Genomic DNA, 13350 nt, shown 5'->3' on the forward strand with positions numbered 1-13350 from the left:
AGACACCTTCCCCAGTACCAGTGAGCGACAGGAGATCCGGTTTGGAGCCACTGTTGTTGCTCTTCTATTTTTAGCCTGGAAAAAACAACAGTTCCTTGATTCTGGCTGCTACCTGCTCCCCAGTGTGCACTTTCTACAGGTGACTCCTTCCCAAGCACCCCAGAGCTCCACCTTGCTGCAAGAAACATCTATTGCCAAGATCCTTCCCAGCCAAGGAGGTAAGAGACATTTGCCCCTGTGTGCGTACTGGCGTCTCACAAACTTTGCTCTAAAGCTGCCAACAAATAACCAAATAAATGAAGGTTATTCAGGAACATTCACCCATGAAACAGTGGTCTGCTACAACCACGGACATCCCATAGCCATGGTACGCTTTCAAAAGACACCCTTACAGCACATAGGAAATGCACGTGATGGATTTCCAGATGTCCGGATGAAGAAAACGGTGTTGTCCTGAAGACCATCAATGTAGACTACAAGGACCATCGCTGAGCTGCTTGTGTTGCTTCTGTCAGTCATTCGGAAAGAGCGAGCTGAGCTGCCGCACCTCCCCTGGTGCATTCACAGGGCAAATTTTCCTGCGATGAGCCTAAAAGCCCCGTGATGTGCTCAGCACTCCCGATCAATGCAGCTGAAATACCTCTCTTATTGTAACATCCCACACCCTCAGGAAAGCCAGTTTTATTAAGACACCATGTGAGTAGTCTAGCAAATCACTCATCTGTAAACAATTTAATTAGAAGCTTATCCTCAGAGTAACGTCCTAGTACAACGGCAGCCCACAGCAAAAGAATTTTAACAGCCCTGCGTGTAAGCAAGGGAAATGCTCCAGTCTGGGCTCGGAGAGGAGCCTTTGATACTTCAGCACAGCCACCGATCCTTTGTATGCTCTACAGCAAGTCATTTACTGTCTTCTGCCTTTGTTCCTCCATCTGTGAAGAGGCCATAAAGATATTTAGCCACCTTGTACAATTCTTGACTTGCAAAAAGGAAACCCACAGTAAGTGGAGGGTGTTATTCCTGTGACATGGAATATATTGTTCTCTGTTACAAGCACACCCTTTTTAACCATACAATTCACGATGTGGTTTGAAGAGCAGGTACAATGGTACAAATAAGTGCAGGTAACAGCACATGCATTTGGCTTCTTCGGAGTCATTCTTAATGGGTTAACTTACCTTCACCATTTGAATCACGTTGTGATGAGGAACTTGGGATGCACCTCAAAATTCAGAGACGGTTGACTTACAGCACTCTGATGTCAACGGCAATTGCTGTTGTTCACTACAGAATGTAAGTGGATCAGACAGGTAATGACCTTACGAGAAGCAAACACGGCTGAAACAACAGGACGCTTGGCAGTAATTTTCAATGCAAGAGAAATAGCTGGATATTGTGCAGCTGAATAGCTTGAATGATAGATGGCCACTGTACAATAACAAACATCATACGGCAGCTGAGAGTGGGGAATGGAAACACTGCATTCAGTTTTAAAGCAACAATGAAAACATGACCGAGCTGTAGTTGTCCAAATGTCCTGAAAGGCAAGTGCTAAGCTAACCACAGGTGATGCTTCACACTGGCGAAAAGTGATTTTTGAACTGTGGGCCAATGAATTTGGCACTAGTCATTCATTTAAAATTTATGTGAAGGGAATACTTGAGACTTCCAAGTTCTTCTTTACAGCATGCTGTTCATGCTACACCAACAGCTAACAGATCGCACAGGGACTTTAGCCGACACCACAGGAACCAGAGCACACTTGTGTACCAAGACCTTCAGCACCACATCACCTGCTTTGTGGAAGAACATGTGAAGGACCACTGAGCTGGGCAGTATTATTCAAAGCCCCGTCAAGACTAGCCACGTTCTTCACCAATACCATAAGCAATCAGAGATATCAAAAAGAGCAGGCAGCTGTTGAAAAGGCCGCATACAGCAAAGCCATGGCATGGTTGTCTCAGATCTAATAATTCCCATTAAGATAAAATAAAACCAAAACATCAGGCTTAAGGTAGCAGTGCTCCTTTGACCGTATGGCACCTTCCATCTTAGTATCATTTAGCAAACACACACTGATAAAACAGGCTCCGCTGGAGAGCTGGCTGCCCTCCTTCCCCCCACGGGTTGCTCAGGCTTTTAGTCCCCATCTTTTTTCAGTGTGCAGGTGTTTAAACTCTAACACATTGCTCTCCTCCTCCCCTTCTGTCTGTTTTTTCTTAGAAGCTCTGGTTCTTGTTTTGGAAAAGGTTAAAGCAATCCCAAATGATACAAAATGAATTCATAAAGCTATTTATGAGTTTGGTCTTTGCCTTCAGTGGCAACAGATACAGAGCCAGGAACAGGAATTACAATCACTGATGAACTAACACCTGCCTTTAGAATAATAAAACAGAATCTCAGAATCTGAACTCCCTATTATTGAACTACAAAGCTATAATAAATGCCTTAGTTGATGTCCCTAGCACTTGATAAATTGCAATATAGCAAGTCATTGCAGCACTGCTTGTTAGAAGGAAGAGATCTTGATAGCTCAGTGAGAAAAAGAACTTTAAAAGCAGAATCATGAAACATAAACAAGGAAGGACCCAGCTTCAGAACAGCTGAAGAACTGCTTCTGAAGCAGCTACAGTCCAGGAGTAAGATTATTTCAGAGATGTCAAAAGAAGACCTTTAAACATAAGCAGTGCTGTCACAAACAGCAGCAATGTGAAATGAACCTTCTCAGCTCTGACACTGCACATCAACCCAGCGCCTTTGAAAAGATGTAATACTCAGGCTCACACAAATTACACCAGGCAGTTAAAATACAGCATCAGAAAGTACAACTGAATAATATAGAAAAGATGCGTGGAAAGAATAAACACTCACAGTTTATCTGATCATGACAGTTACACTCGATTTAGTGCTACTATCAGCTGGTAATTAATAAATGGATGTCTGAATCGACTCAAATTCAGGACAACATGAAAACTTTACCAGAAATTTCATTACGAAACGCAGGGTCTTTCCCTGCTTCTAGGAGTAAACAGGTTTTCTCAGCCTTTCAGAGGTTTCAGTCCTAACCTGATGCTCTCTGACTCAGAAATAAGTCCAATGTTTCTGAAGAAGGGTTAGCAAATGTCTGTTCTTGTAAGAGACTACATATACCACCAGAAAATTTGAGCCTCACCTTGACACAGATTTCAGTTTCTGGGAAAAAAATTCTTCTCCCCTAAGTTCGGCTGTGTATCTTGATCTAACTTGATGGAAAGAAACAGGCAGTGCCATGAAGTCATTCGTCTGACCTATTTCAGACCTGCGGGAATTGCGCTGACGGGTGCATACTTCTCTCCTTGGATTACAAAGGGAGCCAGAACTGATGAGCTCAGGTTTAGGTATCTTTAAGAATCATAAAGCGGAACAGATGAATTCTGTCCTAAAAAATAGCACCTTGTCTCAGGATTATAACCCTGTCTTCTCAGCATGCAACAGTGAGTTACTTGAATATCCGCTAAGGAATCACGAATATCAAATGTGAGGACTGTTCCTCACAGGAAAGCTGACACCTTCAGGAGAAGGAACGGTTGTAAAGTAACAAGTTTTTCGTAACACATCCACTTCCAGGTGGATTTGCTCACATCTATCTTCATTCTACTGCCCTTCACAGAGCTGCCCAGAGGGCTGAAAAACCCTGACAGCACGGTTGACAAGACGAAAAAAAAAAAAAAAAAGAGATCTAAAGCAAGAGATGCTGGTGTCGACCAGGCATGCCAGGCTGCCGTATGTTCGCCCTCCTAGTCAGCACTCACCATTCCCACGATAATATCAGAGATCATCTGGATTGAAGAAAATTAGTATCTGCTGTTAATTATTGCTGTGAAGGTCTGGTAGCATGCTGAGTGCATCACTGACAGTATGTAAAATTGGTCAAAATATTAGCTTTATTGGAGTTTTGCCCAAAAAAACAAAAGAGCACTTGAACCAAACTCTTTTGAGAAGATTTCTCATATGAAATGAAAACTTACTCTCAAAAAAACCCAAAACAAACAAACAAGGTGAGAAAACCTGGAAGCACTTACCTGTCATCCCAAAGGAAAGGGAAACCCTAACCAGAACCAGTCTGTAGTGATAGCGCAGCTTAACAGTGGTACCCGATTTATAATACTTATATGAGCATCATTTGGAAAAGAACAAGTTTGGTTTGGGGATTGAAATGCTTTATTTTCCACACAAAAAAGACTCCTTTCATGAAAAAGTGCTTAATCAAAAATCGTTTTTGGATGAACCTAATCTGGCTGAGAAAATGCCGAGCAGCCCATCACGAATCCTCCTTAAGTCTTGCTCACTAAACCAGCACCACTTTGGGACAGCCAAAGCTAACGGGGTTCTGCTCAAGGACTGTGCCTCTCCCATCACCTAATTGATCCCAGTTCAGCTCCCAGCTGTGCCAGTCCTGAAATCCTCCTCATAGTTGGTGCTGCTTGGATATGTTATTGGGCATTTCAGCAGAGCCCAGAATGGGGCGAACCAGGAAAATGGATTATTGTAATTTATTTTAAACTTCCCTCATTTAAAGAAAGGTGGCTTTTATGTCCACACTGTCTGCGTGCTCTTGCCTGTTATGATCGTTCTGCAGCTCACGAGTGCCGTACCTGATTACAGTTCTGCCTGATCGTAAAATGCAGTAACCGAGCCATTTCCAATGCTATTTTCTCCCCACTCCAGCCAGCCCTTTCCTTTTCTTACATGCATTTTAAAAAACATTAACGCTTAATTCAGGGCATCTCACTTCAAGCGACAGCTACTTCGAGAAGCTGCAGAACTACCCCCCTGAACGCAGCAGAAGCCAAAACCCAGTCCTGAAAGAGGCAACCTGGGAGCACCAACCCACAGGACGGGCTCCGAAGCCGCCGGAATGACCTCAGCGGGCTGCTGAGCTGCCTGGTGACTGCTGGGGGTGGCTGGAGCAGAGAAAAAGTAGCTGCAAAGAGGCAGATCTACTTCCACATAATTTATTACTCAAGTGTAAAAGTTTAATGTACCTATTTGAACAATTAAAGTGTGCTCTCTGGAGCGTAATTGTCTTTTTGCTTCTGAAGACACAATGGCTCATGAATCAGTAAGTGCTATGGCCAGGACCCCAACATGCATTTAATCACGAGTTGCTTGTTTCTCTCTACACACCCAGGAGGAAGAAATAGCTTTAATAATAGACACCATTAAAGAAAGATTTTAAGAAAATTAGGAACCTCACACAAAACTCCCTGGGCTTCTGGGACAAATTTGCTCACAGCTGGAAGCCTAATATGTTTAAGGGTGGCTGATTCTACTCTAATACAATTTTTATAAGATTTTTGCAGTCCTGCTATAAAAGCCCGTGGCGCACATCATGATTGGAACAAGACGACCTTCCCTTGGGAAAGAACCGAGTTTTGCTGCAATTTACTTAGTGTAATTTTTTTGGATACTTGTATCTGTGCGGTCTAACTGATGATAGTACTGATCTGCTGCCTGACTACATTTAGCCCCAGAAGAGGAAAGGGGAATTAATTTCAGTGTTACCTTCAGTTATTAAGGCTTTGGAGTACTCATAACCCAGTGTCTCTAACTCACAGGATAGATTTAAATTACTATTCCGTGAGATATTTGCTTGCTTTGGCTTTTATTATGAGCATACACCCTAGCCTATGAAAGAGAAAGCAATGCTTGGTTTTGAAAAAATGGCACCACTAAGCTTGTCTTCTGCTGCTATTAACAATTTATTTTTCAGTGCTATTTTCCTGCTATGCAAACCACAATGACAACTGCATCCACCAGCGTATTTAATTCTGCTTTACAATTTCATTAACTTTGACCCATTTGGGAACACACAGGTTCAAAAGACTGCATCTTGCTAAATACTGGGAATTGTATTCCTTGTTCTGAAAAATGACTATGCAAAGAAACTATTTCTAGCAGAGTTGCCCAAACAGTCTTCCCCTTCCCACTGAAAAGTGCCTTTTTGTCATAACCAATCTTTTTGGTTAATTTAATCATTTCATCAAAACATCCATGCAAGTTTCTTAGGTCCAAGATGGAAGAAAACTGGGGCAGGGGGAAGAGGGGAAAACGCCATACAGACAAGAAAGGAGAAAGAAGAATTTTCACCACAATTTCAAAGCAGCTTCTGCTTGAAGAGAAAGACACAGGAGCTTTAATGTTCATGCAATGCACATAGCAGGCCAGTTCCAGCTGCCAGGCCTTATTTGTGGCAATACTCCAGAACAAACCGTTCGATTTATAGTTCCGTAAAGCCATCCGGAGAAATATAAAAGTCAAGCTGGGTTCTTTTTCCTTCTCACATGCTCCCATCAGGAGGAAAGATTCTCAAAGACAAATTAGATGCTAGATACATCTCTGTAATCCGAGAGCCTTACTGAGGTTACGTGATGGTAACTCATGCAAAATAGCGAAGGGAAAAGACTAAGGAAAAAACCCCGTGAACTATGAAAAACTGCAAAACCCACCACCCCACGCTACAGAAAGTTATGAGTGTAAGCTGACCTGTACTCTTACATATGTACAACTTATCCATTTAAATATTATTCTGACATTAAGAACCATAACGCTGGCTTAAAAACGATGATATTTTTTCAAAACAAACTGAAGAGTCTTTATTTGTCGTTGTTATCTGACAGCCCAAGGTTCACGTTTCTTCAGCAACTGTAGTAGAAGCGTTCTCCTAAAACATAAATCAGATTCATGTAAAGAAACAGCGTGATGAAGATCTGGAGTCTTAAGAAAACAAAATAGCCTGTTTGAAATATTTGGCATCACTCTGGAACATTCCCAGGCACCGGAGTGCCATCAGCTACACTGTTAAGTTGCAGGCATGATCCATAGTTCCACTTTGGCCATGGCCAGTTGTCACTGAGCCAACTAATGGCAGAGCACAGCTCAGGAATTAGCACAGCCCAGAGACCACCCCAAAAGGCAGTGGGCACTTTACTGGCAAAGTCAGGAGAGTTTAGGACGAACAGGCTGTTTCATGCAAGCGGGTCTCAGCGCCAAAGAAGGGCTTTGAGAACGTTTAGTTTACAAGCATTGCTCTAACCACTCGGAACTGACATGGGAAGCAAGATGTTGCATTTCAAACTTAATATAAGGTTTGATACTACTCTTAAAGAGAGTCATCCAAGTTCACAGAAAATTAAATGGCATTTAGTTTACTTGTAATTTGGCAGAAAGAAGCCTAAGTTTCCCATTTGGGGATTCAACTAACAGTTCAGTGCTATTTTGCTACTTCAAAGACGATCCTTAGTTACATTCTCATCCATTTTAAATAGCATCAACATTGGTTTATCTTCATTACAACTAAACCACTGCAGTTCTTCAGAGAAGCGTTGACTGCAGAGGTTCTTAGAGTAAATCTATTTCAGATATACAGAAATAAAAATGTTTAAATCCTACTACTTGTGTAATATGGAACAAAATATCCTGAAGACTCCCATCTCCATCCCACAGAGATGGAGAATACACAGCATCTAGCTGAGATGTCTCTGGTGTGAAGGAAAAGTGCAAAAGAGGAGCAAGTTGAACAGTGCAAGGCTGTCTGCTGAAGCTTGTCTCTTTTCACGTCCTTAATACTCCAATTTAAAGGTTGTCTACTCAAGATCTGAGCTACCCGGAATAGCCACCGCATGAGAAACTCAGGGTGAAGGAGGGAAACACGCATAATATAACACAAAAGCATTCCACTGGACATTATCCTTTAATAACATTTCCCGTGAGAGGTCACTAGCTCCTTAAAGCCAGTGAATTGTAAACTGCATATCCGTGAACTGCATGTTACAGGAAAACAGTTTGTAATCCCCCTATTAATCCTTGGCATCAGGGCACACACAGAATAATTATAGACTGCAGCAGAATAATTTGAAAACTTTATTCCACAGGGCCGTAATTATATACTAGCTGTAATCCTTTAATTGCCAATATCATCTAATGCATTATAGACATACCATATGACTAGATGAACAAATGTACTAAACCATTCTGCAAGCAAGCCACAGTAAAAGCAATAGCGTAGCCAGTGATGCAGGCTATTAAACAAGCACCACGATTAATAAGCATCAGAATACACAGCCTAGAAACATCAGGATTTCTCCTCTCACTTTGCATATTTGTTGCACCCATAGTTGGTCTTCAAGAGTACCTGACTGGATGCGTGAATTAAAACTACTGAAAGAAATCTATCATAAATTGCCACTTACATCAATCAACCATCAAGCAAAGGGCAGAAATAGATTTCTAGCAATTCTTTGGCAAGAAGAGGACTTAAACTGCAGTAGATGCTGACCCAGTCCAAAACAGAGAGAACCCACAACAGACCCAAGTGCTACTAAGGACTACTCTTCTGGTCATCTCTTACTTATGTTCTCCACACCGACATTGTCAACATTTTGGTTTTACCCTGGAAAATAAGAGCCAAGGAAGCTGAAGGAGTTTGCTTAAACCTTTGGCTTATCTACAGCCTAAGAGCATATACAGCATATGGGACCAGAAAGAAAAAGCTTAAAAGGAAACACAATTTGAAGCCTAGCTATTATTCTCAGGCAGGGCACGCAGTGTTCAAGAATCTCTTCACCGGTCCAAGAATTACTTGTATTTTTAACCAATGGCTACTACTACAAATGCATAAACAGTTCAAACAGAAACTAGAACTTGTCCACTCCAGTCCTGGATGCTAGATCCAGCCTGCCACATCTTCTCCTAGTGTAAGAGACTTCAAAAGTAGGAGAGAGCACTTCAACCTGATGAGAAGTTTCCTCAGCAGTTGTTGCAACCACAAGATGAGTGCCTCAGAGGCAGGCATCACCTGCCACATTAAAAAGGCTGAGCCCTGCCAAGTTAGAGAACTCTGAAGGAGGGTAATGCAATCACCCCTCCCGAAATGCATTGTGTTTCTGGATCAAAAGCATCCCTGAAGCACTTTGATGCTCCAGAGAAAGGACAAGAATTAGGACACAGTCATGCCTAGTATTTTCTGGAGGCTGGCTCCATCCCTGCTCATAAACTAACTTCAGTCACCCTAAGTCCAGATCGGGGAACCCTTATCACCCAGCTACTCTGTGGGCCAGGGAAGTGCCCGCCACCTCAGCAACTTATCTTCTATTTTGTTTTGACTACATCCTTGCTGGAACTGACCCAAAGCATCTGTCTCCTGCACCAAACTACAGGTTACCAGTAGCAACAGAATTACGAGCAATACAGGTTTACATTAAAAATCTCTCTCTCTTTCATATACAGTATCTACCACCTGCCAAAGGCAGCGAACAATTTTCCCTTTGTAAAAGTGGCTGCAACTTATGTCATTACCCCACAGGGTGCCAGAAAAACAATAACACAGCAAACTGCTGAAAAATTGCTGGAGATAAATGCAGCCTCCCAGTTAAACTACGCTGCTCCTTTATTTACTGACGTACAACAGACATAATAGGGCACCACTTCTTAAAGCGGAGATGCACATGATTGCAAAGGCATCAGAAACTCGAGATGTATGCTGGCGGTCATCCTCATAAGTACCATCTATTTTCTGACTTTTCAAATCCACACCCGCTCATTTTGTTTCCCAAGCAGTCAAAGCGTTAAACACCTCCCATTACTGGCAGCTCTGTTACTTCCTTGCCCTAATTACAGAGGAAGATAAACTGAAAGTAAGGAAAAAATTCCTTCATGATTTTCCATATATTCATTTATAACACGAGACACCGTGTTTGTGGGGAAATGCAAAATCTTTAATTTTAGAACAGCCAATAGAACTGGGAAGATGTAACAGGCTCCTGGGACCACAAGCAAAGCAGCACCAAACTTCAAACTAGACATAAGTAAGAAACAATGACTAATAACGTAACCTAGTTACGTTCATCAGCTGAACTCAAGAGAACTTAAAGGGAAATAGCACTAGAGAAGAGGGAGAGGTGACAGGCAGTTTGTTTAATAGTTTACAGGTACTTAGGAACCCCATGCCTCTCCCCAGTAGGACACCTAGCTTTTATTGTTATGTATTGGTAAAAAATGAAAGTCTCATTTAAATCCCTAAGGAATTACTAAGTGCTCCCTCTTTCTCCCAATTTCACCGGAGGGAAAGTTGAAAAATAATCCAAACATCCTGATTTAGCTTGACCTCTGCTTCGGCAGCAGACAGATTCTTAGGCTGGCTCCGGAGCCTTTCATCTGCCTGGCAGGAGAGTGCTGCAAGACATGAACGCCACCAAAACCTTACTGCATATAGAGTGCACAAAATTTCCTTCTTGAACAATGTGACAAGTGCTGGTACACGTGAGAAAGCCACTGCCTCACAGGAACTCTGCGCTGAACACCGTGAGGACACGGCACGGCAGCTGGTAGGCACTCGGTGTTTCCTCAGGCACATCAAAACTGCTGCGCTAGCACACCCTTACCTTGCACGTGAATAAGCTGCAGTTTACAGGAGGTATTCTTAAATCATTCATAAAAACAGGTAGAAAGTGTAACTAACGCGTAACAGGTTAGCACAGTTAGACTAAAGCTGTGAAGACACACGCAGGGCCACAGAGATTGTTCACTTAAATAATGTTAAGGTAAAAAAATCCTCAAGTCATTTGGAATCTAAAGCAGCACAGCACTCATCCTTCACCACTTTTCATGGGTATAGTGCAGTGAACCACGGCAGCCCTCCTCCCCAGTGAGCCTGCTCCCTCACCACGCTGCTTTAGTATGGTACTACTACCTGTAGGGCCCAGAGACCAAAATCAGGGTGGGATTTTTCTTTTTTTCCCCTCTAACTTTGAGCCTTTAAGAATTAGGTACAACATCTGTGCTAGACATCATAGATTTTTATAGTCACCTGAATAGAGAAAGCGCTGCCAAAGGATGAGTCAACCAACCTGTGTTAGATGCATATCCTAGGATGAGAGGACTTGCTCTCAGCATATAATTCTGCTACTCTCTTTGAAGCCAAAGCACCCATGCCAGACATCTGCACCTAAGGATTTGATGTTATGTCAGAGCAAACGCTAAGGTATTGTCTAAGAGGCGGTCCCCAGGAAAAGATCAGGAAAAAGCATACAGAAATGATGTGCCTTGCCCAAAATGATGCAGGATGGTCAAGACTGATATGGTAGGTGGCAGTAAGAAATGGAAAGGAATGTAGAACATTACAGGATCAATAACGCCAAAAGAGAAGCCTCTTCCACCGACTTTGGGTCAGGCCCTGAGTGCTTACAGGAGAATCATCAGATCTGAAACAGTAGGAACGAAAGTGGCCACAGAAGCAAGCTGTGAATACGTACAATTCTGCCTCTTTCCTCTATCACGTACATTTAGCTTGCAGAAAAGAATCCTAAGAAGTTGAAAAATTATACGGGCACTCCCCTTCGCTACTTTCTTTGTGTTTTTCTTTACCTTTTGCAAAAATGCTCTTGCTAAAGACCAGTGTATGAAAGTGAGGTAAGTGGCTATTCCTTTACCAGTTTTACCTGAGCTGTCATTCACTGTAACTAGCTGACAGCCACCACACAGCACTTTTTAATATTACGCAATGCACTTTTCAATTAAGCAGGAGGCTGCCTATCTCCGCTCAGCATCCCCGGTGGGTTTAAATAAGCTTTTCACTTGTTTCGTCTCCAACACTTGTTTGGCACAACAGTAATTTTTCCAGATGAGAGAGAACCCGGTGATCATAAAGAATGAATTATTTACAGGAAGATCAGTACTCCGGTTTACGTCAAGACTTCACTAATTGTAGTTAATTGAAAGTACCACACTGAACATATGCACAATGCTCTTCAGGTTTATAAAAGCCTTAAGTGCTTTTAAATACTACTGGGGAAAAAAAAAAAAAAAAGGAAAAGGCTCAGAGGATCGGTAGCAGGAAACAATACCTTCCACTTTCAGAGCATTGACTCAAATCAAGTCAAAGTTAATCAAGGCTAAAACACATCATCTGCTAATTGGTTGATGGGGACAGGCAATACCCTTTTCTGACAGGCATGTGATATCATAAGCCCTGAACAAAGTCAGAAGCCCCAATTATAACTGTGCAGATCAGACTGAACTTCTTGCTGCAGTTTAGCTTACCTACACTCTGTCTCCATACAGTCCCACCACTGAAGCAATGCTGTTGACCTAGATCTTTACAGTGCTTTTCAATACGTTTTCATGGCATTTTACAAGCCAATAAAAAAAAAAAAAGAACAAAACAGAGGAACCGACTTCACAAGACTCATTAAGCAATCAGAAGCAAAGCCCAAGACCAGTTGAGATCCAGGTTCATTGTTCTATTCAGTAAACTTGCAGCTTCACCCAACACGGTGAGCCAATCTAACAGGTCATTGCATTCAAGAAAACAGGAGTGGGAAGAGTTTTCTGCAAGGTTAGCATATCAAGTCATCTCACAGAAGCGTCCTATGATCACCAGAGCCTGCTCCAGGGACAAAGTAGTACCACAACCCTTTCAGCAACAGCAAGCTATTAGAGCAGAAAACTATTACCCTCAACCAGGCTCCAGAAATCTGCCCCGATGCATTAGGTTTAGAGAGAGCACTCCTTCAGAAACAACACCTTGGAGACGTGCGCTAGTAACTGGTACCTAAGTGTCTGGAGGCAGAATAGATACCTGCTGGCCTTCTGGCTTCAAGTCTTGGGTTCAGTTCCTTCCTCTGTCCAAGGGGATTCAAACCCAACGCATGTGCTCCTTCTCAGGTGAGCGCTCAAAACAGCAGGTTAGGGAACCAATTTTCAACTTGCTGTTCACAGATCCTTATGGTTATTCATTAACTATTTGCAAGGAATCCATAAAACATAACTGAAAAGGCAAGCTTACTTGCTAACAAGCTTAAATTAGCCCAACAGTAATCAGCAAGACCGAAGGAAAGAGGCTAACTGATATTTGCATTTGTCCTCTGACACAGGTCATCTTGAATTTTTTTCCACTCAGTAACTGCTTTAAACTCACGTTGTCTGTACTATGATAGGTAGGTCAGTCTTCCAAGAAGTTGAAGAAGAGGGGAACTCAGCTCCAGGACATCTGAACATCCTGTATTAGTTTTCCTACTATCAATTTATTTTTTTTTTTTTTTATGAAGAGTGAACATGAACACATTTCCTCATCTGTTTTTAAGCAAGTCTTGCTTGCTTTTTGAAACAAGTGTTTCCCCCCCCCCAAAAAAATAGGTGCCCATGCCTTATGTCAGAAGTGTGAAGCAAAAACGCCACCTCTTGCTAACTCTAAGATATCTCAATACCTGGCTAAAACTGGCTGCAGGCCACAGGTAACTATGCCACATGCCCAGCATTCCCTATTTTGTATCAGCAAGTGAGCATGACAGTGTTTCAGCCCACGCTTGCTCA

This window comes from Nipponia nippon, unplaced genomic scaffold (genome assembly GCF_047370975.1).
Source record: "Nipponia nippon isolate SJK-2023a ecotype South Korea unplaced genomic scaffold, ASM4737097v1 scaffold_1, whole genome shotgun sequence".
Classification (NCBI taxonomy): Eukaryota; Metazoa; Chordata; class Aves; order Pelecaniformes; family Threskiornithidae; genus Nipponia; species Nipponia nippon.